Source organism: Mesoplodon mirus (assembly GCF_964341445.2).
Source record: "Mesoplodon mirus genome assembly, chromosome: 12".
In the NCBI taxonomy this organism is placed as follows: domain Eukaryota; kingdom Metazoa; phylum Chordata; class Mammalia; order Artiodactyla; family Ziphiidae; genus Mesoplodon; species Mesoplodon mirus.
In genome coordinates this window covers 6,232,090-6,259,529 of record NC_138988.1, presented here as the reverse complement: position 1 = coordinate 6,259,529, position 27,440 = coordinate 6,232,090, and the positions used below count along the sequence as shown (strand labels likewise).

General features: G+C 50.1%; 1 protein-coding gene across 1 annotated transcript in view; it reads left to right on the top strand.

Moving 5' to 3' along the window:
• Window positions 1-1,039: 1,039 nt before the first annotated feature.
• The window catches only part of HRH1 (histamine receptor H1), an 86,575-nt gene continuing 60,174 nt past the window's right edge, over window positions 1,040-27,440 (top strand). Inside the window, exon 1 of the mRNA XM_082638758.1 lies at window positions 1,040-1,072. The gene's annotated coding sequence lies outside the window, so the exon portion shown is untranslated. The remainder of the gene's footprint in view (window positions 1,073-27,440) is intronic.

The following is a 27,440-nucleotide window of genomic DNA, read 5'->3' as shown; positions in this document are numbered from 1 at the left end:
GCAGTGAAAGCACGGAGTCCTAACCACTCGACCGCCAGGGAATTCCCTCCCTCCTTCTCAAACACCCACCTCTCCCACTCAGTTTGAGTGTCTCTTTGGAGTGTTGAGATAAGATAACAGTTGAGCGGTTCCAGTGGAGTTTTCCTGGCGCTGAGGAGAGGGGAAACTGCTTCTCTTCCCCAGCTCTGGAAATGAAGGCAGCCAGTAAGAATTCTCAGACTCCTAGAGTCAGGGGCAGAGGAGACCTGCAGAAGAACCACACCCCCATCCTTACGCTTCAGGATGCTAATTGGAACACATTGAATTTTGAAACGAGCTCATTTGAGCGGCTGGGGAGAAACAGCTGAGGGGTGTAGGGTTCTAGACCTTGGGGGTCCTCTCTAGTTCCCCGTGGAAGCTCTAGGGGGAGGGTCTCCATCTGTCAATCCCAGTCTTTGCCTGGCTTTGTCTGTCTTTTTCTAGTTTGGCCTCTCTGGCAGGGACACGGAGAAGTGGGGTGTCACTAGATGTCTTTGTCAGTCGGGCTGTGGTTCACTTTGCCAAACATCATCGCATCTCTGACTCTCTCTCTGCTTTATTTTGACTCATCTATTTCTGTCTGCCCTTGGGTGTGTGTGTGTGTGGCGGGAGGGTGTTCTCACCAGGGTTCTGATCCTGCTTTCAACCTCTCCCTCCAGACCCCAGGAACCTCCGCACCGTGCAGAGCCGGAGGCCGGGGCGCTCTGCGAGAGCAGCTTTGACCCTGGGGCAGGTGTGGGAGAAGGGGTCCGAGCCCGTGGCGCCCCCTCGCTCCCCTTCCAGCGTGCGCGGAGAGGGGGGCGGCCTAGGAGCACAGAGCGGGAGGCGGGGGCACTGCAGGCCCGGGGGCCCAGGTCTCCGCCTCCCTCCCGCCTTCTGGGCTGGCGCCCCTCGGCGCAGCTCCTCCTACCGCGCCCCGCCTCCGGGTCCGCTCCCTCGGCGCCCTCGGCGCCCCCGCCGCCGCCGCCGCCGCCGCCGCCGCCGGGCGCCGAGCACCGAGCAGCCTGGCTGCCGCGGACGCCTCGCCACCAAACTTTCCCGGGAGCCGGCGCCGGTGAGTCGGAGCGGAGCGCGGGCAGGTCGCGGGCAGGGGCTGGAGTGCGGCCGCGGCTGCGGGGCGAGGCTGTGCGTGGCCGGGCTTGGGTCTGGGCATCCCCACGGAGCCGCAGAGCTCCCGGAGCCGGCGGCGTGGGGTGGGCGCGCTCCGGGGCCCTGGCGACTGTGGGCGGCGCGGGTAGGGTCCCGGAGCGCGGCTGGCTCCGCGGCACCCTGTCTGATACCCAGCTCTGGCCCCCGCCCGACCTGCACACACCTGTGGCTTTGCCTGGGTTCGCCAGCGTGCGCGCCCCAGGCGTCTGCCTCCGGCTCCGACAGGGGAGGGCGAGTCTCCATTTTTCTCAGAGCTGCCCTAGGCTCTGAGTTTTATGTTCCCCACAGTCCGAGCCCATCTCTTGAGTGCATTGAATGCGCCAGGCACTGGGTGGGTATCCGTGATCTCTTTCGGTTCTCCCTTTAACTTGATGAACCGGCATTATTATACCCATTTTACAGAGAAGGAAAGAGGCTCAGAGAGGGAAAGTTGTGACCAGGAGCACCACCGAGTCAAGGAGAGAGCCAGGATTTTGAACCCGAGTCAGCCTGACCCACACCACTTAATCACATGCGGGCAAGCCCCAGGTTCCGCGTCACCAGGGGTCTGGTGTGGAAAGTGTGGAGACCGCTGCCCATGCTCTCCTACAGCACGGCTGCAAACCCGGGGCGGACCGCCACCGCCTCATTGTGCCTCGCGGAGGATCCTGTGGAAAGATGCGTGGCCCTTACTGTCAGGGAGTGGATTCTGGCGACAGAAGCCCGTTGGGGCTGCCCTTTCAGGTGAAAGGAGCCAAATTCCAGAAGCTAGTCTCGATTTTTCTGGAAGGAGCCAAGGAAGTCAGGAGCTGGAACGCAGCAGTTCTTCACGGAAACTTCTTTCCTTCTCCGGGTGATTCTCCCCTCCCCCCCGCCCCCCAAAGAGACCCCACCCCAATCCCTTAATCTCTCTGAGGTGTCCGCTCCGCCTGGGAGCTGGTAATGCAGAGATGCTCCAGGCAGGGTTGCTGTCCTCCGGCAGGGGGCTCCCACCTCGGGCCTGGAGCCCGATGATGAAGGAATGGTGCTGAGGCTAAGTACTATGAACCAGGCCCTCGGCCGGAAGGTACTTGGGGCACTCATTCCATGATGGGGCCTAGGTCCCTGTGACTGGAGCACAGATGGAGTGTGTCTCCAGAGCATGAAGGAGAGCAGAGCTGGGATCTGATAGGGAGGTCTTGAATGCCCCAGTCTTAGCTTTAATCTTGGAGTCAGGCAGGCACAAACAGACTGGGAGAGAGAGAGAGAGAATGGACCCGTCAGGGTATCATTATGCATCATCCCACTTAGTCTTCACAGCAGCCTTGCAGAGTGGGGCACTATTATTACTAGGCTCCTTGAACAGATGGTCTTTTGAGGCTCAGAGAGGTTAAGTAACTTGCCTGGGGTTGCCCACGTGGTCCGTGGAGGAGTTGGGATTTGAACACAGGTTTTCCTTGACTCCTTCCAGATTGTCAGTGACACTCAGGCTGTAGATGGGACCTTCGGTCCCTTCTGCTTGTGACTGGCAGCAGCAAAGGTGAAAATAGAGAGATGCCAGGCTACAGGGTCCCCGATGCCCCTGCACCGCTCTCCTTTCTCTGTGATAGGTGTCGTGTAGGAGGCCTGCTGCTGAGTGGTTATCACTCACAGGAATCCCTGACAGCCCCACGTAAGGTCCCCAATCTGACCCAGGGCTGGTTGGACCCTCACACAGAAGCCCGAGGCTGCCTGAGGCTACCCTGCCGTCTCAAGAGGTATTTCCCCTGATGGAGGGAAAGTCTGTAGGGAAGCCTGATACCATTTTCATGTGTGAGAGAGAATCCCTCCAGGATAGAGGGTGGAGATGGCTCAGCACTGCCCGGACATGATTTCAGAGCTGGGTGGAGGCAGGAGCTGCCTGCAAGCCCCTGCAGCCCAGAGGAGTTTGGACAGTGCTGGGCTGGGAGTGCTCCCCCCTTGGCTGACTGGCCGAGGCAGGAAGAACTTGTATCTGATCTTCCTTTCCTCGGACTCTCTCAGAATTCCATGTTCCTGTTTGCACTTTCCTTTTTACAATCCAGGAGTGCCCGGTGGAAATGGTGTGGCCTTTCTATAACAAAGAGGAGGCATGGCAAAGAGATCAAAAGTGTGGATTCTGGAGCTGGCTCAGATCCCAGAGCTGTCACTTACGGGCTCCGTGGCCTTGAGCAAGTTGCTACACCTCTCTGTTCCATTTTTAGGATGGGAGTATTCCTAGCACATTCCTCACTGGGTTGGTGAGAGAACTGATTGTGTTCATGCGCATAAAGCACCTAGATACAATACACGTTTATGAGGCAGTACATAAAAGTGCTATTTAAATGTTAGTTGTCCCTGTTGTTACCGTTAAGGTCAAACAGACCCAGCTTGGTAACCTGTCTCTGCCACCTGCGAGCTGCCTGCCTGACCTCCTTAAGACGCTTGCTTTTTCGTCTATAAAGTGCGAGTAGTCTAGTGTTAGATGTAATGTAAGAAGTCTTAGTGTAGGCTCAAGCTTTAAATAGCCTAAAACCTCAAGTCCCAGTGCAAACTTATTTAAAACTTCCGGTGCTCTACGAGGTACTCAGCAAATGCTGGGCATTACCATGATTACCACTGTTAACTGCAAACCTCACTCCTTCACACTGCAGCTTGAACTTGATGCTCTGGCATGTTTCTGAGGGGCATGGATTTGGGACAATTTTCTGGCTTGTGGGGCACGAGAAGGATTCTTCTTATCTTTCTGCCCAGGTTCTCTCTTCATGGTCATTTCTCAGGGACAAGTGTGGGCCTCTTGATGGTTGTGGGAAGGCAGAAGGTAGGTGTGAAGTTCATTTCATAAGGTCTGCCCTGTCCTCACCAACGCAAAGACGTCAGCAGAACACGCCACCCCAGCTGCCTTTCAGATTGATATTCTGTGCACCTTCCAGGTGGAGAAGACATACCCAGAGTTCTGGGGTTTTTTCCCCCTTAAAGACAGAATGGTGCAGTAAAAAAAGTTCAGGATTAGAACTCCAGCCCTGGCCCTTTGAGCTGAGTGACCTTGAGCATCAATTTCCTCATCTGCAAAATGGCCATTAATCATATCTTCTAGTGTCTGTTTCTCAGGGTTAATGCCAGGGTGGAAAAGAAAAGGAAAAAAACAGGTAATGTAAATGGCAAAGAATTACAAGCAATTGTAAGTAATTCTCATTAGCATTCAGGCTGGGCATTAGCTGTAATTGCTCCTGATCCAAGACGTTTTATCTGAAAGACGTACCTGGCAGAGGATCATTCAAGCCCAGTCACCTGCTGCTCTCCCTTTCACAGTGACGCTGAGCATTTCTGAATCTCGGGATGTAATTATAATAAAGCTCCCGTATCTTACTTATAAGTGACTCACTTCTGCCGTTAATGGTGGCAGAGGACTCAGGCGCACCCTCATTGGGAACAGTGCTGCTGATGCTGGGGGGAGGGGGGTACAGGATACCCCTCCTCTTTATGTGTTCATCTTCCCTGCTGTAACTCTCCAGTGATAATGCATGAGAATCACATGGGCCAGGATCGAAGCTGACAGCCCTCAATTTGTGCAGCAGCTTGGATGGCAAGACCCATTGAAACTTGTTGCTGCCAGCAGAGTGGATGTTAGAAACCATTACATCATCACAACAGAGAGGATGGAGCAGAGGAAGTTGAGGAAGGCACCTCGGGGAGTGGTTAAAAGCATGGATTCCCATGTCCAGCAGACCTGAGTTTGAATCTCGGTTCTGCCAGCTTGTTAGTTGTGGTATGATTTTTGTTTGTCTTCCCACCTCGACTGTCAGTTCTAAAAGAGCAGGGACCATGTCCATCTTACTCACCAGGGTATTCACAACTCTTGGTACATAGAAGGGGCTCATGAATGTCTAATGAATGAATGAATATATGAATGACAAGTTGCTTGTTTGAGCCTCAGCTTTCTCATCTGTAAAATGGGGCTAACATAGCACCCACCTTATAGGTTGCTGTGAGCACTGAATGAAAAAATGTTGTATACAGAATAAGCACTCAACAGTGCCTTTGATGACAAGTTGATGAGCAAAAGCAAAGACACAGCTGGCCTAATCTGGGAGAGAGAGCTTTTTCCCTACCCTTAGACCAACAAGGGGCAAAAATGCTAGTCATAAGAATCCCTGTTTTTATACAACACTCTGCAAAGTGCTTTCTTTCTTTTTTTTTTTAAGTATAGTTGATTTACAATGTTTCAGGTGTACAGCATAGTAATTCAGTCATACATATATATATACATATATATATATATATAAAACAGGTATTGAATATAGTTTCCTATTAGGTCCTTGTTCTTTATTTATTTTATATATAGTAGTGTGTTTCTGTTAATCCCAAATTCCAAATTTATCCCTCCCCTCCCCCCACAAAGTGCTTTATTATCTATTGACTCCTCACAACTAGGCAGGAATGGCTATCCATGTTTTACAGGTGAGGAAACAGGGGTTCAGAGGGCTTGGTCAAACACACCAGAGTCACACATTTTAGAAGCAACAGGAGGTAGAATATAAGCCCAGGTTACTCTGATCTGCCAGGTGTTCCTGCTGAGCTCTCTATTGCCCCTTGGGGGTGGAGGGTGCAGTATTTAGACTTCCATGAACATGGTATCTCTCTTCATTATTTAGGATACAGTTTAGGTCCAGTTTCCTAATGTCCCTTGGTGGTCTTGCACATCTTTTGTTAGATATATTCCTAGTTATTTGATATTTTGTATGCTATTGTAAATGGTATATCTATATCTATCTACACATATATTTTTTAAAAATTATGCTATGTTGGTTGCTTTTTTGGAGAAATATTTTTGCATTTTGCACATTGATTTTGTATCCGGAAATCTTGCTAAACTTTCTAATTCAAAAAAAATGTATTTGTAGATTATTTTGGAGATACTGTGTATACAGTTACAGGAGGTGCAAATAAGTTTTGTTTCTTCCTTTCCAATCCTTTCTTCCCTTTGGGTTTTTTTTTTTTTTTTCCTCTCTCTCTCTCTCTTATGGAAGAGCTGTCTACATTTGACAGTTAGGTATAATGTTTATCTAGGGTTTTGGCAGATAATCTTGTGAGATCTTAGTTCCCTGACCAGGGATTGAATCCAGGTCCCGGCAGTGAAAGCGCCGAGCCCTAGCCACTGGACGGCCAGGGAATTTCCTTGGCAGATAATCTTTACTAAATTAAAGAAGCTCCTTTCTATTCCTAGTTTGCCAAGTGTTTCTTTTCTTTTTAGTCATAAACGGAAGTAGATGTTTTTCCTGCTTCTGCTCAGATGGTCGTGATTTTTCTTTTTCAATCTGTTAATATGGTGAACTACATTGATTTTTGCATTTCTGGAATAAACCCAGCTTGAGTTGTCCTGTTGCATCTTTTTTGCTGGGCTATTTCTCATCACCTTTTTGCTGAGGACTTTAACATCATGAGTGAGATTCACTGGCAGTTTTCCTTTTTGGTGTTTACTTGTCAGACTTTGGTATCACTGTTATGCTGGCCTCATAAAACAAGGTGGGCTGTGTTCCCGTTTCCTTGGTTCTCTAGAAGAGATTATGTAAGCTGGGTGTTGTTCTTGTTGAGAGTTTGGTAGAATGGACCAGTAGGACCCCCACCGGGTGGAAGCTAAGTGCAGGGTGGGGAGGACAGCTGGTTTCAGCTCAGTCCAAGGCAGAACTTTCCAACAGGGAGAGGCTCGGGTTGCCTCAGGAGGAAGTGGGCAGAGTCTGTGAACCCAGCTGTCCTGAGTGCTGTGGGGAGAGCCGGCCTTGCGCTCTGGGTAGGGTTTTTCCAGCCAAGGATCCCAGATGAAGGAAGTTCAGCCCAGGGTGAGAGTCTGGTACCCGTCTCCTCCTGCTTCTAAAATTGCTGCGTCTGCAGACAGTGTATGCTGTGAATTACTACTCTCCGGTGCCCGCGATGAAGGGACTTGACTCCATCCATGCACACGTCCTCTTTCCCCCTCTTTGATATCAGTTTGCCTGAAATCCCCAGATTATGACCTGGGGCCACACCCCTCCAGCCATTTCCCTCTGACCCCCGGGGTGGCTGGATATGGGCAAGTTTGTCAGCTGAATCATCCCTCAATCCTCTTTTACTAAAACAGGAGGCCCTGTGCTAATTTGGATCATCTCTCTTAATCCCCATAACAAGGCCATGAGGTAGCTACTCTTACCCCCATTATTCAGACTAGGAAGACAAGGTTTCTAGCTGTGAATTGTTTTAATAGTTTCATCTTTCACAGTAAATTATCACTGTCTAACCTGTCTGGGTTTGGGTGTAAGATGAAGGTCTCACTCAGTTCTCTTTTCACATATTTCTCTAGTTGTCCCCATCCCACCTGCTGGCTCGCTCTTCCTTTCCTTGCCTCCGCCACCTGCATCAGATCCTCAATTGCTCTGCATCTTTAGAGGCAGGGCTGCAGCGCCGTACAACTCCAGGGAGCACCATTCACATGGTTTTCTATTTCAGGGTTTGCAACCTGGACACCCACTCCTCAGCAATGGGTCTCCTTCCCAGCTGTTCACGTGTTGAACTTGCTGCTGATTCGGGCGGCCAAGCATCAGACAGGGTCATGGCAGGACCAGGGCAGACGCTGGCTGGGCGCCACGCAGGTGGAGGAGAGCAGTGCAGGTCTGTGCCGTGCTGCTCGGAGGATTCTCTGCGGAGCATAAATGTTAACAGCTCCCAAAGGCATCTGCTTTCCCCTTCTTTTTCTCTCTTTTTTTTCTTTCTTTCAAACTTTCTAGGCAGTTCTCATTCGGTTTATTCTTTTAGGAGAACTTCATTTATCTACTAGATGGCTTTTCTCTGTTCCTGGAGAGAATCATCACTAAATAAATCCATCCCACTGGCCCTCTCCCCCAGTGCAAGTGAAGCCCAGTTCCATCTCCATCACACACACGTGATCCCCAGTGTCTGCCAGTGTGACTGTTGATGCTGGCCCCCAGTGGAAGCCTGTTTTCTTTCCTTTGTCCGAAGCATCTAACTGTTCGTATGGCACGTCCACCCTGAGGGGCCCCTGATAGAGCTAGTTTCCGCCTCCCTGGAGGATGATGGTCTAACTTTTCCAAGAGCCTCTCGAGGGCTCCCCACAGCAAATTTGGGGGAAACCATGAATTCTGCATTTAAATCGGACCTTCTGAAAACAAGTTCATGTCAGGTAGAAAGAGACAAAGAGACAAAATGTAATTGTACATATAAATTCAATTGTGTAAATGATACTTGTAAATTCAGTTTATGGCAAAGAGCAAAGGTTCCAGGGCCAGACGACGTAGGTTTGGATCTTGGCTCCACCACTTTGCAGTGTGTCTCAGGCAGGCCATCCACCCTATCTTTGCCTTGATTCCCTTGATTAGAAAGCGGGGTTAGTGACTGTATTAACTTACAGGATTGTTATGAGTATTAAATGAGTCATGAGGTTTGAAAGAATTAATATTTGAAAAGCATTGACAGCAGAACCTGGCAACTCGTAAGTGTTTATTAAACAAACCGATGAATAAGTAACTATCTTACATGGATTTCTTTTTCCCCAAGAAATTGGGGGTCATTTTGTCAGGTTTCAAAATAAATCCCACTGGATTTAAAATTTTTGAAACTGTATTAATCCTATACATTAATCTGTGACCCACCTTGTGTGATGAGTGTTTTTGTGTAAAGATGTTTTCTCAGATTAAACTGGAGGCTCCTGAGGGTGTGCTGCATGCTACTTTGTTGAAGATCTCTGAGGTTAAGATTCTTTTTAAAAGTTCTAGAACCTACAGGCAAGTGGGTTTGGTGGCAATAGTTGGGGTTTCAGAGTTTTGACCTGGTGCCATAAATAGTTACCTTTTTGGCCTTGGAGGAAGCATTTTAACCTCCCTGGCCTCAGTTTCCACATCTGTAAAAGGGGAATCCTAATATTAATAATAGTACCACCACTCACAGCGTTATTGAGAGCCTCTTCCCCCAGGTCTTGCAATGGCTGGCACCTTCCCGTCACTGAGGACTCAGATGTTCCCTCCTTGGAGAGCCCTTCCCCGACTACCCCGTTTTGACCCCTGCCCAATCCAGTCCCTGTCTGTTGATTTTCTTCGTCACTGCTACCAGATCACAGTACAGGAGTGTAGGGGTGTCATCTGCCTGGTTGACAGCTATACCTGCAGTGCCTTTGTTAACAGCACCTGGCACCTAGCAGGTGTGTAATGAAAACTTATTTGATGAAGGAAGTGAGTTCACAGCTAGATCCTGAAAGACACACACCCTGATCATGCAAATGGCAGTAAAGACCACCAAGTTGGTGAAGATACCAGCACTTCGTAGCATTCGAGTACCTGAAAATGCTTTTTAGGCATCTCAAAAGTAGTAAGTAACACTGAGCAAAGATGAGTTATTTTCACGGTTGTATCAGGAGCTTAGTAAGTATTTGTCAGTCATTTATTGATTGGTTCTCACAGCACCGAGCACCGGGCTTGATGAGGGAGGCCCTGAGAATCTCCATTAACAAGGTAGGAACAGCGGACAGGGTCTTCTCCCGCTGCTTAGTCCTGTTGGGGGGCGGGAGGGGCCAGTAAATAGCACTCCTCTGCCCGGCCTGAGTTCTGGACCAACTGAGTATTAAGACAAAAAGCAAGGTAGCCGGAGAACAAAATGTCACCGTTATTACTGATCCAAGTGACACTGAAGCATGTGGGCTGCTAATGCTGAAGGCTAGAATCGGATGGGTTTCCCACCTGCCCCAGGGGTGGGCAGGGCTGGGTTCCTGCAGAGCCTAGGTCTTTCTCCTAGGCTCGGTCGGCTGACTGAGAGCCCAGTTGGATGCAGGCTCCCAGCAGGCAGGTTGGCTCCTAAGAGCAGCCCAGAAGAGCCTGTATGACTTGGCTATTTCATCTCTCAAACTCTCTTATAAATACGTGGCACCGTGCACGGGCCCTGGAGAGTGAATGAGGAGTGGGAGAGAGGCCAGGGTCTGAAGCTAGAGGAGCTCCCACTATATGGAAGGAAACAAGAGGCAGGAAGCAGGCAAGAAGCCCTGTAGCTGGGGGAGTGAGGTCAAGAGAGGCAGGGGGGTGCAGAGGCCGCTGGTGCCTGCTTCGTATGTGCACCAGCAGAGTATGAAAGCAGAAGAGTCCCTCACCTTTCTCATCCCTCCCAGCCAGCTGATGGAGGAAAGGAACTGTCATCTATTGAGAAGGCACTCCCGGCCAGGGCTTTTGGTTCATTATGTCACCCCGTCCTCTCCACAGCCCTGTGAGAGAAGTATCAGTGTGCCCATTTTAGAGATAAGAAAACTGAGGCTAGAGATGTGGACTAACTTATGCTAGGGTGGAGCTGGGAGACCAGGAACGAGGCTATTGCAGTCGTCCAGGTGAGAGAGGAAGGTCACTCAGACCAGTGGTGGTGGCCCTGGAGAGAAGTGGACAGACTAAGACTGTTGGAGCAGGTGCAGTAGGACTGACAGGTGGCCGAATGTGGTGGGGCTGGATGGCGTGGTACTAGAGGACGGTGTTAAAGCAGTGCTTCTGGGTAACTTGTGGAGTTTTTGTTTTGTTTTTTGCACTTTGGATAGAATAGATGTGACCCTCCTGGGTAAAGAATATTCAGTGAATTAAGAATTCCATAGACACCACATCTGCACATGTCAGCTGAACTGAAACTGATGGTCAATCACTCTTTTTAAAAAAATTATTTATTTTATTTATTTATTTTGGCTGCTTTGAGTCTCTGCTGCTGTGCGTGGGCTTTCTCTAGTTGCGGCAAGTGGGGGCTACTCTTCATTGCGGTGCGTGGACTTCTCCTTGCGGTGGCTTCTCTTGTTGTGGAGCACGGGCTCTAGGTGCGTGGGCTTCAGTAGTTGTGGCACGTGGACTCAGTAGTTGTGGCTCTTGGGCTCTAGAGCGCAGGCTCAGTAGTTGTGGTGCATGGGCTTAGTTGCTCTGCGGTATGTGGGATCTTCCCGGACCAGGGCTCGAACCTGTGTCCCCTGCATTGGCAGGTGGATTCTCAACCACTGCGCCACCAGGGAAGCCCCGATGGTCGATAACTCTTAATTGGAAGTGCCAGCTGGGGTGTGCTCAGGGAGAGTCAGACATGCCGGGCTAGGGTGGGGCGAGAGGGAAAGATGCTGGGTCTGTAAGAGGCTTGTAAGCAGAAGGTGTGTGTGTGGGGTCTCAGGACCCCTTCTTCCACTCCAGAATCCCCTGAGAGGTGTAGTGCTGCCCCCTGCTGCCCGGTCATGTTCCCGGAGCTCAGCCTCCCTCAGCATCCTCCCTATCCCAGCTTGAGCTTAGGCCTGGTCCTCCCTCCCCAGAACCCCAAGAGAGCTCCCCTGCCCCTAGGTGGCCCCCTGCCTGTTTTCCAGGGAAGAATCTGATCAAATCACTTCCCTGCTCAAATTCCAGTGACATCCTTCCTCTGCAGCCATTAAGTAGAATGGGGCCTGGGTTGCACCATTTAGAAGGATGTCTGTGATAAGTTCATGGTTAAATGAAAAGAGGAAATGTCAGAATAACACTGACAGCCTGAGACAACAGAATGCAGTGGTCAGAAGCCTGGGCCCTGGGCTGCACTGAGTTTGAACCCCGGCTCTGCCACTTAGTAGCTGTGTGACCAGGAGCAAGTTCTTAACTCCTCTGTGCCTCAGATTCCTCATGTGGCAATGGGAATGGTAACAGTACTCGCTCCCATAGGGTTGTAAGGACCAAAAAGGAGCTAATATGTGTGCAGTGCTTAGCCCAGTGCTTGGCTCCTAGTAGCATCCATAAATGTCAGCTATTATTATAACTATATAGGTTCACGTACATTAATAAGCACCTCTCTCCATTTTAACCTCATTTGTCAGGGCTCAGAAGTCTCTTCCAGGAAGCCTTCCCTGAACACACCCCACCAAGGCTGGGCCAGGACCCTTCTCTGGACTCACATCTACCACACACGTATTACTCGTTATTGTGACTGTCTGTCTCCCCACGGCTTTAAGTAGCTTGGGGACGTGGGCTGCAGCTTCCCCATTATATCCCTAGTGCCCATCACAGTGTCAGGGACATAGTAAGCCCTCAGAAATACTTCTTGAATGAAAGAATGAATGAGCGTGAGCAGGGCTTTGAAACATAAGGTTTTGAGGGGGTAGAGATGTGACGAAAGGATATTCCGGGCAGAGGTGGGAAGGCATGTGGTCATCCAGCAGGTGACCTGGTCAGGCCACATCATAGCGTGTGATTAGGGAGGGTAACAGGAAGCAATTAAGGTGGGCAAGGTGGGCAGGGGGCATGAGAGATGTTCTGTGTAGGGGAAGCAGATGTAATAGGGGTGGGCATGGGCAAGGAAGGGATCTATAGGGCCGCCATCCCCTTCTCTCATTTCTGCCTGCTCCCCCAGACTGGCCAGGGGCTTCTGTGACACCAGGCACTCATCATAATGTAAAATAAATACCTGCTTTACCTGTCTCTTTCCATCAGCAGATTGTAAACTCCTCGAGAGATGGAAATGTATGTTGTTTTTCCCCTCTTTTTTCTAAAACTCTTCTTGCCCATAAAGATAAGCTGTTTCCTCATCCACCCCTGCTTTTTCTCTGCCACGTAGGGGTACAGACATAGATTGTGTTGTGTGTTCTGATATCGGGATCCTAGTAGAAGTCACTCCAGTTCTTCTGGGAGTACATGATATATAGCTTCTCCACTTAAACCATTCACCTGACTCTGCTTCCTTTATGGAGTTCTTAAATCAAGCCAGAAACAAGAACAGCCTTGCAGTTCATTACTGGGCAAGACAATGACATTGGCCTTTGACCAGTGGCCTGCAGAAGAAAAAGTCCTCACTTAAGTTCTTGGGCCTGAACGAAATCTTTGCCAAACCCAAAGAGGCAACGTCCGGGCCAGCAGCAGAGGAGTGGGAAGGTAGAGCTGGATTTGGAGAGTTCGAAGGGATCGTACCCCTGCTGTGCACAGGTGACACGACAGTGGACAGGCAGACACAGCCATTGGCTTTGCAGGGTGATGAAGACAGATGCTGGAAGAATAACAACAAAGTGGGATGTGATGTTCTCAGATGGGGAAGCACAGTGCTGACAGAGGCTCGGAGAGGCTAAGTGGCTGGCCCAAGGTCACACAGCTAGCTTAGCTGAGCTGGGGTTTGAACTGAGATACTTGGATCCCTTTCTTCTGTGCTAGGAAGCCCCTCACGGTGAGATGCTAATTGCCTGAAGTGTTTTTGGAAATTGCTCAGCCTTAGGTAACCCTTCCAGTTTTTCGCTTGGTAGCTTACGTTGCATTTGTCCATTCAGTCCGTCCTATAAATATAAAAAGGGGGTGTTTCTAGGTGCTAGACCCTGTCCGTACCCTTTTTCCCGAGTTCCAGGCTACATAGTAGGAATAAGTCACGAAACTAAGCCTTGGGTTTCCAATGTTGAATGCTCACTGATACCCAGAGATGTTGTTGTTTTCTCTCTATTACAAGCAGAAAACACACACACAGGCGAACAGGGAAGAAAAATCAAATGAGCATTTGGCTCTGTGGATTGAAGGGAAAGCTTGAGTGAGTTACAGGATGGACACCCCAGGTTCGTTCGGGCTGATGCGGGGCCTGGTTGCCCCATCGGCGCTGGACTCCATAACAGCAGGGACACCGTGCCAGCTCTGAACACCCAGAGCTTTCTCTGCGTCCTTGGTCACTAAGGGAAACCAAGCATTTTTCTAACGAATGCCTTTTACTCCCTTTCATCCCAGGCACCAAGCTGTGTGTCTATCCATGCACTAAGTGTTACTTTGAAAACACTGCAGCTGGCAGCAGGTCTCCGCTTCTGTGCTTGCTGGTTTACAAGATTGCCCTCAAGCATCTCGTCAGCATCGGCTAACACGAGGTGGCGGTACTGATGGTGCCAGCATGTGGGGGCCTCGTGCCAAGCCCTCTCTATTTGTTGCCCCATTTGGCCCTCTAAGCAGCCGTGTGCGGTCGGGACTGTTGTCCCCATCCTAGAGATGAGGAACCCAGGGTCACACAGCTAGAAAGTGAAAGACCTGGGCTTCTAAGCCAGGCCTGGCTCGCAGCCCCATGCTCCTTACCTCGTTTGTTTAGGGGAACTTAGAGCGGCAAGGGACTTTGAGAGATGCCAGAGGGAGGAGCGAGGGGCCAGGAGAGGGAGGGTGACCTGCCCGGGGCCACACCTGCTGTAACAGCAGAGCCGGCTCTAGAACCCAGCTCTACTGACCTCTGCGGGCACCACCACTGGCTTTGGGCAGACTGTTCTCCTTCCAAGGCTCATCACAGCCGATCCAGACCCTGAGCCAGAGTGCTATACATAGGCTCTTGGCAGGCTGGCCCTGGCTGCCTTTCACCCCCCACCCCCATACTCTCCATGTGCCCATCCATGTGGGGCACCTCGCCCTTCCCCAGGCACACCTCGTGCTTCCTCATCACCGTGACTTTGCTGCCAACATACCCTCCTGCCTCCTCTGCCCACTCAAACCCTCAGTCCCCAAGAGTTTTATTCTGAGGTTTTCTTAATTGTGATAAAATATACATAGCAGAATAAGTGAATCTCATGGTATGTAAATTGTGTCTCAGTAAAGCTGTTTAAAAAAAAGAAAGTGAGAAGAGGGGTCTGGGGTTGCCTGTTCCAAGTTCCCCCTTCTGTGGTGCCTCTTCCAGGGAGGCCTCCCTGTTAGCAGGTTGTTTGGGGTTGCAGGGACTAGAGACATGTCCAAGTTAGCCTCAGTTAATGGGGCTTATTGCCTGGATATAGGGGGATGTAGCAAAGACAGAAAGCAGTGTCGCCATCACACTGCCAAGCCCCACAGAGACTGGAGGCTTGTCCGGATCCCCTGGAGCCTGTTGCCCTGTCTTCCCTGCAGCCGTGTCCACGGCCTCTCCACTCCTTGCCCCACTTTGGCTGTTCCTGCTTCTGCCAACTAACTCTTCTCTTTTCTCCACTCCACCTTTCATTTACTCAGGAAACATTTATTGAGCTCCTGTGTGCACCAGGCCCTCCTCCAGGCCCTTGGGATTTTCTGCAGAAGAAAACAGACAAAGATGCCTGCTCGGGTGGAGCCTATTTCTGCCTCCTGGCCCATGACATCTGCTGTCTCGTGGTTTCTGTGGCTCCTGGCTTCTGCAGCCTCATGGCTTTTGATTTCTGCCCCTGATTCCTACCAACTGCTGCTGCTTTGTGCATTTCACACTCAGCCCTTCTAGAGGGAATCTTACTAGTTCAGTTAGCCAGCACCTGGTTGCCCAAAAATTTTGCCCCAGGCCACTCCACAGATAACCCATGAATGGGGGTCAAGGACTCTTGTAGGTGGTGAGGGACAGGGATGAACAAGATGGACAGTCCTGCCTTCCTAGAGCTTTCACTCTCGTGAAAGCCTGGGAGCCAGGCAAGAAGTGCGTCGACAAATGAATGTAAACTGCAGTGTGGAGCAGTTGTTGATGATGAGCAGTGTGGGAGACTGGGAGGGGTGGCCTCTGCATCACGTGAGGAATTGAATCATGTTTGTGTCGAGGGAGAGGGAACAGCAAGGTCCTGGGCTGCAGGTGGTTTGCAATGTTCTAGAAAGAGTGAGGAAGCCTCAGTGGCTGCAGCAGAGTGAACAAGAGTGAGTGTAGGGGATAGGGTCAGAGAGGTCACGGGCCGAATGTCCCCTTGTCGGCCATCGTGAGGACCTGGCTTTTGTTCGGAAGACATTGTGAGCCACCGGAGGGTTTGGGTTTGGGACGTCCGATGACAGGATCAAATGTGTGATGAGAAGCATCGCCCAGCCCTCTCTGTGGACGAAACACAAAGGAAGGGGAACAGTGGCCGAGTGAGGCCTCCGAGGGAGGCTTGCCATCCTTTGAGCAGGGGCCAAGGTAGCCAGGCCAGGGTATAACGTGGACGTGAAGGGAGGGGATCCGCTTGCAGGTCTATTTTGAAGGTAGAACTGAACATAACAGGTGTCTCTCCGAGGCACTTTCCTCCAGTCACCCAGGTCGGTGCAAGTACCACCCCCTTTCTGCTCCTGGGGTGCTCGGTGTGGGTGCCACCACTGGGTTTCCTGATCTGTAACAAGAGGATAGTAAGCGTGTCTCTCCCCCCAGGGTCACTGGGAGCGTGCAGGGCCCTAGTGGGGCTCCTGGCGCAAAGTGGATGTCCAGCTGTTCTTGTCAGGAGCACTGGGTTGGGGGCGGCACGCCAGGGGGCTTCTGGGCCGACTTCTCCTGGTGGATCCGGGCAGCTGGGGCTCTGCTTGTCCAGGAATCCTGGGATGGGAGTCTCTCCAGTTGGAGATGGAGGAGCAGACCCCTTTACCGAACCCCAGCCAGGAGCTCAGGGCTTCCCCCAACTTGCTTCAGTCCTCCCAGCCCCTCAGAGCAATGGGACTCACCACCCCATTTTACAGAGTCTCAGAGAGGCAGAGGGATTCACCCAAGGGCCTGCGCCACGAGACAGAGCTCCAGCCCGAACAGCTGAGCCCTGGCCAAGAGGCAGGAAGTGATTAAAGGCCTGGGCTTCAACCACAGAGATCTTGAGTTTGAATCCTGGCTCTGCCCCTGACTGGCTGTATGACCCTGGGCATGGCCTTTAGCCCTCTGTGCCTCAGTGTCCTTATCTGTAAAATGAGATAATAATAGGTTCCTTGCCTAGCTGGGATGAGGAGTAAGGGAGGCGATGGACGTGAAGTCTTGGACAGGACCCGCTCGGAGTAGGCACTCAACAGATGAGAGCTCCCTCCCCTCACCCCCAGGCCTGTGTCTCGGTGGCTCCTGCCTGGCATCCCTGCCAGCACTTTGAAGTAGACACCTCGTTGCCAGACGCTGCCATGGAAACCAAGGGATGGGGGAATAGGAGAGGCCCAGAGGAGGTGTGGGGGAGGGGACGTCCTTCCCGCGCTCACCCTCCGGTCCACCTCGGCTGGCTCGTTACAGCAGTGATAGCTCAGAGGAACGGAGTGCGGGCGGGCGTCGAGGCGGTGATGGAGACAGGCCGCTGGGCTCCCCTGGAGGCTTGGTTCCTGTAGAGAGTGTGGAATACAGGGGCCCAGCTGTAGGGCCATGTGTGGCCACCTCCCAGGCGCCCGAGGCTTGGGCCGGCTGGAGTGGGATGTGACTCATTCTAGAATCCCTGTCCCTCTGCCTGTCCCTCTTCAAGAGGAGATGCATTCACTGTCTTTCCCTTTGAAACAACCTCCCCGCCCCATCTCCATCAGGTCATAGCCATGGCACTTCTGGCTGCCTCTCTGAATAGATGTCCAAGTGAGGTGCTCACTGCCTTGCAGTCAGGAACAGCTCCGTTTGAGGACCTGGTCCCCCATCCCAGTGTCTTTCTACTCTAACCACCTCCTCCTCTGCAGCGTGTCACCACTGTCAGGTCTGGACCTCTCCCATTTCAAATGCAGACCTCAAGCTCTGCAGCTTTGGGAACTCAGCAGAAGGGCCCCTTCGCTTGGTGTCACACAGAGCTGTGTTGGAATCCCCATGTGCCCGGCCACTTAGGTGCTATTGACGGCTCACTGGTCTCTGTGAGTCTCAGTTTTCTTATCTGTTCCAGGGGGTTGATAGCAGGACCCACATCCCAGGATTCAATGGGTTAACCCAGGTTAGGCACCTGCAAACTGCATTACTATTATTATTATTTCACACCTTTCTTTAAACTCAGGAACAAAGAAGGAAGCAGAAAACACACACACACACACACATTTTGTTTATAAAATTAAGTCATTTTTCTTTGAGATGGAAAGAATCTACTAAACCCTTCCCTTTAGCGATGTTACCAGCTTTGGATCAGTTTGGCAAACATTTATTATGTCCCTGCTGTGTGCCAAGCTGTGTGCTAGGCACTGAGGAGACAGGGGACAAGGCATGATCCGTGCTTTTGAACTTAAAGCCTGGGGGGGAGGCAGACCCAGACTCAGGCAGTCTCCATATAGTAAGATATGCGTTATGGTCTAGATGTTCTTAAGGGTTATGTGTGTGCAGAAGCTGGGGTAGCAGTGGAGGGCTGGGGCCCTGATCTCAGCCTGAGGATGTGCCAGCAGGGTTTTCAAAGATGAATAGGTCTTAATTCAGCAAAGTAAGGTGAGAAGAGCTTTACAGGCAGAAGGTACAGCCTGAGCCGAGCAATGTAGCATCCACAATAGTGTGATGTGTGCAGGAAACCGTAAGGGATTAGGTTTTGCCAGGGCATAAAGTAAAGCCTAAGGGTAGGGGGCGGGGGAAATGGACCCTCCTGGAGAGGTAAGCAGGGTCATCAGGGATCGCCTCTCTCCCTGTCTTGGTCTAACCTGGAATATTTTAATTTATTTTAATTAATTAATTTTTCTTATTTGCCTGCGCTGCACAGCAGGTGGGATCTTAGTTCCCCGACCAGGGATTGAACCCACACCCCCTTCACTGGAAACGTGGAGTCTTAACCACTGGACCGCCAGGGAAGTCCCCGCACCTGGAATATTTTAATGTTAATGAGTGATAGTTTCAGGGTCACCATGGGACCAAGGGTTGTGGGAGGAACCTTGCTCTTTGTGGGGTGGTCCTAGGACCAGCAACACTGACATCACTTGGGAGATTGTTGGAAATGCAGACTCTCAGGCCTCACCCAGACCTGCACAATCAGAATCTGCATTTTAACAAGGTGACACGGATGCACCTTACATATTGAGATGCACGTGGTGCCAAGAGGCATGCGGACGTCCCCCAGTCTGCTTCCAGCCCTCTGGTAAGGTGGCCTCATCTAAAGCAGGGTCAAGTGGGACATCTAAACACAACTTTCTTACTTATTCAGTCAAGGGAAATCTTTTCTCTGCTCCTTGATAAAAACAGTCTCCACGTAAAAGATATTTGGGCAAGAGAGTCAGCAAGTGCTACTTGGCTCCTTCCATGAGATGGCTTATCTTCAAGGACAGGGCACCCAGACCTTGTGAGTGTCACTTGCTTGACGGCCCCCATTTGTTCATCTACGTGTTCTCTTGAGAAAGGGAAAATGACTGCAAAGTCTCCCCCATTTCCAAAGACCTTGAAGATCAGGCGCAGAGATCTAGACTTCTGCTGGGGGCACTAGGGAGCCATAGAAGAGTTCTAAGGAGTAACAAGTTGAATGTTGCCTGTTGAAAGACCACTCTGCCAGCAGTGAGGACGTGGTGAGAAGGGTCTGGAGACATGAGTGCAGAGGCCACATAGGGGCCCAAGTGTGAAAGACAAGGCCTGGGTTCAGCCAGTGACCTTCTTTGGTCAACTGCATTAGGCCTCAGAGGGCCCATCCTTTTTCTTGCTAAGTGGGCAGTGGCTCAATTATTCTGAGTTCATAACCTATCTAGTCTGCTGGCAGTCAAGCAGCAGCTAAATTTGAAGCAGTAACTCAGAACTGGCTGGGAGTAAAATTTGGAACCCTCTGTGGGTCATATGTGGCCAATGATGTCAGCTGTTTAGATCTAGACAGATTAGGAGCTGTCGGCTGGAATCCCAGCCTCTCCTGGGAACCCCTCCTAATTCTTACACCAGCCCCTGGAGTGAACACAGAGGGCCTGTTGAGGGGCTTGGACCCGGGGCCCAGTTGTGGAGTGCGGAGGAAGAAGAGAAGCAGAGCCTCAGAAGTCCTTTTGTTGCTTTTGGTGAATCTTCTGGGAAGAAACTAGAGCAGTGTTTCCCACAGTTGCTCTGTGGAACCCCAGGTATAAGGAGGGTCCATGGCTGAGGAAGTTTGGAAATGCTGTATATCGCATCCCCGTCTTAGGGATTCGTAATACCCAGGAAAGGGTGGAGACTTCGGGTTGGACAGAGCTGGACTGAATCTCAGCTCCACCATTTACTGTGTGATCTTGGGCAGTGAACTTCACTTCTTGGGTTGATTCAGCCTCTCTGAATGGGGATAATGGGGATAATCACAGATGGGGACAATGACAGTACTGATGACTTAAAGTTTTATGGGGGTTCATGAGATAGTGCATAGCACGTCTTGCACATGAGGAAACACCAAATAAAAGGTAGCTGTAAAATTATTATATTTTTAATATTTATTAAATTATTACTTATCAAAATTTATTTTAAATATGTATATTATTATCTTATTTCACCTTCAAAGGCTCTGAGAAGTCCTGCAGTAAAATCTGCTTGGCTTTGCTTACTCAGTGTTTCTGAAATGTATTTGATCTTGGAGTCTCCTTTTTCACATTACATATAGGACTTTCCTAAGGAATTCATGCTCTTTGGGACTCTGGGAAATACTGATTTTTGTGTTTTGAGAATAGTCTGGGGAAGCCAATGTCTCTGAATCAGGATCCAGTCCAAACATGGATCCTTCTGGGTGTAAAGAGTTGTGTTCCATCCTCAGTTTCTCCTCTATCTCCTCTTCCCCCAAGATTGTCATTCAGGAAGAAAGGCATGGACTAACCATGCCAGCATTGTAGGGCTTAGAAATAGGTGGTGAGGCTTGAGAGTAGCCCAGGCCTTGGAAAACTCCTTCTCATCCTTCAATACCCCATTCCCATGTTAACTTTGCTCGGAAGTCTTCCCACCTTGCCCAGGCAGAGTTAGTTGGCCATTCCCACATAAGAAGGCCAGTGGCCTCTAGTGCATACCTCACACTCAACACGGACCATGTCAAAACCGCAGTTATCTGTTACATGACTGCCTCTCCCAGCTGGACTGTGAACTTCTTCAGGGTGGGCATCGCGTGTGTCATCTCAGTACTCTCAGGCAGCACTAGATCAAGACCAGATTTCATCCATCACCTTCTAGGGATTCCTAATGACTCCGCCAAAGACAGGAGGAATGAAGAGGTAGCTCTGGGTCTTATGAGGCTGGGGGGCGCCATCTCAGCTCTGACAACTCAGCTGGTTCCCATTGCCTTGGGGGAAAGAATCAGTTCCCTCTGACTGTCAAATGCACGGTTCAAGACCTTCGTGGGGTCCCTGAGTGCAGAGGCCCAGGGAGCAGAGATGAACGCTGGGATTCCTGCTGTGGAAGGGCAGAGAGAACCACAGAGGAATGATGATAAGAAAAGGGAGCTCCCTAGGACTTCCCTGGTGGTTCAGTGGGTAAGACTCTGTGCTCCCAATGCAGGCACCCTGGGTTCGATTCCTGGTCGGGGAACTAGATCCCGCATGCATACTTCAAGTAAGAGTCCGCATGCCGCAACTAAGAAGCCCACACACTGTAACTAAAAGAAGATCCCTCATGCTGCAACTAAGATCCGGCGCAGCCTAAATAAATAAATAACTGGTTTTTTTTTTTTTAAAAAAGAAAGGGCGGCTCCCAGCGCCCACTCCAGAGTTCATACACCATGACCTGTCATGTTGGTGGTTTGTTGAGAGCTAGGTGAGGACCCTATGGATGCTTAACCTTGGAAGCAGACAGCTCTGCAGGCCAGGGGTGGGCCTAGTGCAGAGGGGCTGATCGGAGGCTCAGAGGCCAAAGCTGGAACCAGGGGGCGGACCCTGCTGCCCCCACAGCCGAGGGGCTCAGCGCAGGGCACGCCAGGGCTCCAGCAGCGATGGGAAAAGTGGGGAAGGTGAGCTGGAAGCCAGCGTGGAGACTCAGGGAGCTGTTGGGCAGTAGTCTGCTCCCCCGTCACCACCCAGGACAACGTTCAGTAGAGGGTGAGGCGTGATTCAGGCCTGGATCGAATAGGGTCCCGATGGGGGAGGCTTAGTTTCATGGTTCATGCAGATCAGGACCCATCCCCCCATCAGTGTCTGGAGATCAGGGTGCTGAGCCAGACTGGATGTGGGCAGTGGAGGGTGGGGGATGCCAAGGCCCGGTCACATTTCACGGCCCCAGCTGGGGAGGATTCCCTGGAGAAATGATAATAACAGCAACAGTGACGGCGACAGCAGCCTCTGTTATCACTGAGCACTTTCTACAGTCGACCTCATATAACCCCCACTACAACCCTCCGAGGTGGGTGTTTTATCCCCATTTTGCAGATGAGGATGCTAAGAATTAGCAAGATTATACATATTCTCCCGGGTCATATAGCTAGTAAGCAACAGTGCTGGGTTTCAAATTTCAGTCTTTCTGGCTCCCAGACCCTGGCTCTGATCCTTAGGCTGTCATCCCAAGGGAAATTGGGTAGATTCCCAGTTGTCTAGACCAGGCCAGTGGGTCTGAATCCTTCAGTCTCAATGTTACCTTTATAACAAATAGTTTGTGATGCCCTCTTTACAATCCTGAAATGCAGTTCATGCATAGATCATATAATCTATCTACAAATACTGAAAATAGTAATAATAATAATTGCCAATCACATGGTAAAGGAGAAATAAAAGGAAAGCCATTTTTTGGTTTGTTTCTGTTTTTTTTGGCTGCACTGGGTCTTTGTTGCTGCGTGCGGGCTTTCTCTAGTTGTGGCGAGCGGGGGCTACTTACTCTTCATTCTGGTGCGCGGGCTCTAGACACGCAGGCTTCAGTAGTTGTGGCTCGCGGGCTGTAGAGCGCAGGCTCAGTAGTTGTGGCGCACGGTCTTAGTTGCTCCGCGGCATGTGGGATCCTCCCGGACCAGGGCTCAACCCGTGTCCCCCTGCATTGGCAGGCGGATTCTTAACCACTGCGCCACCAAGGAAGCCCAGAAAGCCATTTGTAATAAAATAATAATATATATTCCACTACATTAAATGCTTGGGCATGCCCACACTTGAAGATTTTCTGAAGCAGTCATTGCCTGTAGTCACATCTAGAATCGGGTAAATACACAGCTACCAGTGCAGATGGGTACAGATGTGTTGAACTGGCAAACACCATCAAGTGATTCAACCGATGGGAAAGCTCCAAACAGAACAGTACATCACCTCCCTCAGTTTACATCATTGGAGGAACCTTAGACAATTTAGAGCAGATTAAAGCTGTGCAGTGAGCTTTTGTGTTCATATGTAAATGGATTGGGGAATGGATTTAGATAGTTATAAACAGGTTTTTCCACCTACGTGTCTTCTGGGTGATGTTTAGAAGGTGGCAGGACGGAAGACAATGCTCCGTTGTGTGGAACTCCACTGGCCACTGCCCACTAATGCCACTTATGTCTTCCACATCATTGTGAGAACTCAGATCGCCCCCTCTGTTTCCAGATGCACTATAGAAGGTGGTACCCTCCCCGCTGCTTGAAACTACTCTCCTAGGCTTGCATGGTGGGGCTAGGTGGGGATCTGAGGTTTACAGAGGCACAGTGGCACCCACAGTTCCCACTCCTCCAACAAACAGTGAATTCCAGGCCCTCTGGCCACAGCTTCAGGTGCCACCTCCTGGTGAACCTGAAAGTGGCCAAGGAGTGGGCAGGCTAAGCCTGTAGCCAAGTAAGAAAGGGGGGAAGAATTAATGAACACTGTTTACTCTCAGCTGGGCCCAAGGTCATATGATTAATGAGTGGTGAAGCCAGGATTCAAACAGGACTGACTCGAAAGGGGATGATTTCTATCATACTTTAAAAAATTAAGGTTGTAACTTGGGGGTTAATGGAATGGGAGTCTCAAGATAGACAGTATTGTATAGCGTTCAGAGCAGAACTTGGATTCAAGCACAACCCCAATCCTACTCTTTATCAGCCAAGTAACTTTGAAATGACATTTCTCTCATTCTTTCTGGTAAACTCCTACTCATCCCTCAAATCCCAACTCAAACTTCACCTTGTTTGTGAGTTATCCCCAACTCCTCCAGGACGAGGGAGCATTGCCTCTTCTGGGCTCCTAAGCTCCCATCCATAACTCTCACCATGGCACTAAGCACCCTGTGTTGTGATTCCTGCTCTGTGTCCCTTACTTGATGATGAGCTCCTTGAGAGTAGAGACCTTATCTGATTCATTTTTAAGACCCCCAGCACCTTACCTTTACCCCCAGTATCCAACATAATGCCAGCCGGGTGCATCACAGGCATGAATAAGTGCAGAATGAAGGAGTGTTTGATTGAATCAACTCACTTTGCCTGCTGAGCTGCTGTCAGAGCAGACCCTTCGTACTGGGTGACTAAGTGGAACAGGTCACAGTCACCTGGGATTTACCAGCTGTTGATGGTCTCTCTTTAAACACTGCAGCTTCTCTACTGGCACAGATGGAGACAGGAGTCAGCGTGTCCCTGCCTCAATCCAGCCTCCCTCTGAAGAAGTTTCTTTCCATGGGGTTTCTTTCAAACACGTCTGCATCCTGCAGTTGTCTCTGTTATCTGGGTCCCTCCACCCCCTAACCAGAGCTCTCAGCAGCCAAGAAGGAGGGGGTTGGACTGCATTTAGCTCCAGGCCACGGAGGGAGGAGGTGCTGCTCACCTGACCCTGTCGTCACCCCATAGCACCCAACTCCCATGCAACTCATGCCTGCTTTTTCCTCTTCTGTCTTCCTTGGGATCCAGGCTCATAACCCTCTCCAGCCACTGGGCACCGTCCTCCTTTTCCTCTAGCTCTGCTTGTCATCCTCACCCCGTGGGCCATGCCCTTCCCCAGCTCAGTCTATGGACGCATCCCTCTTGAAGAGGGTGAGGAGGTCATGGGCTGTGGAGCAGACCTGGGTACAAAGCCCAGATCTCTAGTTTCCTAGTTAGGTGCCTGGGCAGATGGTGTTGGTGCTTCACCCACAGCCCCTCGGGTCCTTTGCAGTTTCTGGGGAACCCTCCTCCGACTCAGCTGTGCTTTTGCCACCAAAGGCTTGCACCTGCAACCCTCCTCTGGAGGCTGCTGATGGCTATGAGCCATTTGTCCACAAATGCAGAAGTCTAGACATGTCCATGAGTTTACGCCTCCCACCCCCATCCCCGATGCCCATTACCAAACGCTGTGGAGTACGGGAGTCGGAGAGCCCCTCTCCCATGCCTGGCTGGGACCAAGCCTGGGGGTAACTCACACTGTAGGGTGGGCAGGACTCCGCCTGAGATGCCCGCCTGCTCCGCTCCCACCCCACCCACCCCTTTTCTGCCTTTTCCTCAGAGCACTTCCTTCACGTATCTCTTGGCTCTGGGTCTGCTTCGGGGAACCTGAATTAAGACAGTGACTTGGGCAGGTCCCTGCACATTTCAGAGCCTTGGTTTTCTCATCTGTAACTTGGGGTTAGTTGTGTATACTTCTTAGGCTTGTCGGCAGGATTAGATAAAATAGTATGCGAAGTGCCTGGCGTGGGGCGAGTAGTGAGTGCACAGTTCCTCTTAGTGATCCCTCTTTTCAGAAGGTCAGCCAGAGGGGCGTTGGCCTGGGAATGGGAGGCCTGACTCTTGTTCTGAAATCGCTGATCATCCTTTAGTAAATATCTTTGCCTCCCTAAGCCTCAGTTTCTTTCTTTCTTTCTTTCTTTCTTTCTTTCTTTCTTTCTTTCTTTCTTTCTTTCTTTTCTTTCTTTCTTTCTTTTTCTTTCAGCAGCTTTATTAAGATGTAATTTACACAGTGTGCAATTCACCCATTTAAAGTAAACAATTCAGGGGTTTCCAGTATGTTCACAGAGATGCAATACCATCACTACAATCTAATTTTAGAACATTTTCATCACCCCAAAAAGAAAGCCCCTACCCATTACAGTTACACCCCATTTCCTCCCACCCCAACCCAAACCCATGACAACCACTGATCTACTTTCTGTGTCTACAGATTTCCCTATTCTGGACATTTCATATAAGTGTAGTCATATAGTGTGTGGCCTTTGATGATGGCTGGCTTCTTTCACTCAGCATGATGTTTTCAAGGTTTATCCATGTTGTATCATGTGTCAGTACTTCATTCCTTTTCATGGTTGAATAATATTCCACTGTATGGATATACCACATTTTGTTTATCCATTCATCTGTTGATGGACGTTTGGGTTGTTTCCATTTTTTGGCTCTTGTTAATAGTGCTGCTCTGAACAGGTTTTTGTATGGACAAACGTTTTATTTCTCTCAGACATATATGTATATATTTAGGAGTAGAATTTCTGTGTTATGCGGTAACTGTATTTTTAACTTTTTGAGGGGTTTCCTGTTTTCCAAAGAGGCTGCACCATTTTACAATCTCATCAGCATGTTTGAAGTTTCCAATTTCTCCACATCTTCGACAGCACCTGTTATTGTCTTTTTGATTGTCGCCATCCTGGTGGGTGTGAAGTGATATCTCACTGTGGTTTTAATTTGCATTTCCCTGATAGCTAATAACGTTGAGCATCTTTTCAGCTGCTTCTTGGCCATTTATATATCTTTTTTGGAGAAATGTCCATTCAGAGTCTTTGCTTATTTTATAATTGGGTTAAATGTACTTTTATTGTTGATTTGTATGAGTTCTTTATATTTTCTGGATACTTTTCCCTTATCAGCTACATGAGGCCTCAGTTCCTTTGTTTGTGACTTGCTGTGTTCCCCAAATTAAGCACAGAGTATGTAAGGTGCCTGACACATCCTGGGTAGCTGTTAGCTGTTATCGTTACTGGAACATTCTTTTAATTCACAGGGCCAGATAAGCCTCTAGGTATTATCTGATCTGACCCTCCCCTCTATCTACCCATTTCACAGATGAAGCAACTCAGGCCAGAGAGAGGTTACTTCCTTCTCTTGGCTTCAGAAATGGCTTAAAGCAGATCTGGGATGGAGCCCTGACCATGTGGGCAGGTCACCTCCTCTCCTTCCACCTCAGTGGTTTCATTTGCAAAACGGATGTGAGGGAAGGGGTTACAGCTAGCCGGCACTGAGCATCTCATGTGTGCAAGGGCTCTCTGAAAAATGTAATCTTGCTCAGTTCTCCCAACTTTACTAAGTCATAGGTGTTTCCACCTGCCCATTTCACAGATGTGGAAACCGATACTCAGAGAAGTGAAGTCCCTTGCCCAGGGGCTCATGTCTAGGAAGCGACAGCCATAGGATTCAGTCCCAGGATTTTCCAACACCAACACCTGTCCTCTCCTCTGCTGTGCCTCCTGGGAAGCACTTTTCCCTTTTTCTTCCTTTTCTGATATTTATTGTGGTTATATCATAAACTTTCTAATAACCACAGAGGAAACCTGAGGGAAAAGAAAATGCTTTTAGTACTTCTTAGATCTCCTGACCTGATACTTTCAAATGCAGTCCAGGCCTAGCTGAGTCCCACCTTTTTAAAGTGATGGCCTGGGGAGGCCAGAAGTTGAACCATCTCCAAGGCCAACCCCAGCCTAGATTGTGCTGAGTTTGGGGGCAAAGATCCATTGGGCCTCTCCTTCTAGAAGTCAGGCCGATCTGCTTCCTCACTGGGGGTGGAGGTGGGGTCTCTTGGGGCGGATGCTCTGTTTCTTTCTCTTCTGTATCACCAGGGCCCAGCACTGTAAACCATCAGAGCTGGTTCCCAGGCAGCACTTGGGGAATGATAACAGTTGGTCAGAGAGTTGCCTTCTGCTGATTAAGTCTTAGCTGTGGTCAGCCCCTGACTTTCCACCTCCAACTGACCTGTTACTATAATGAA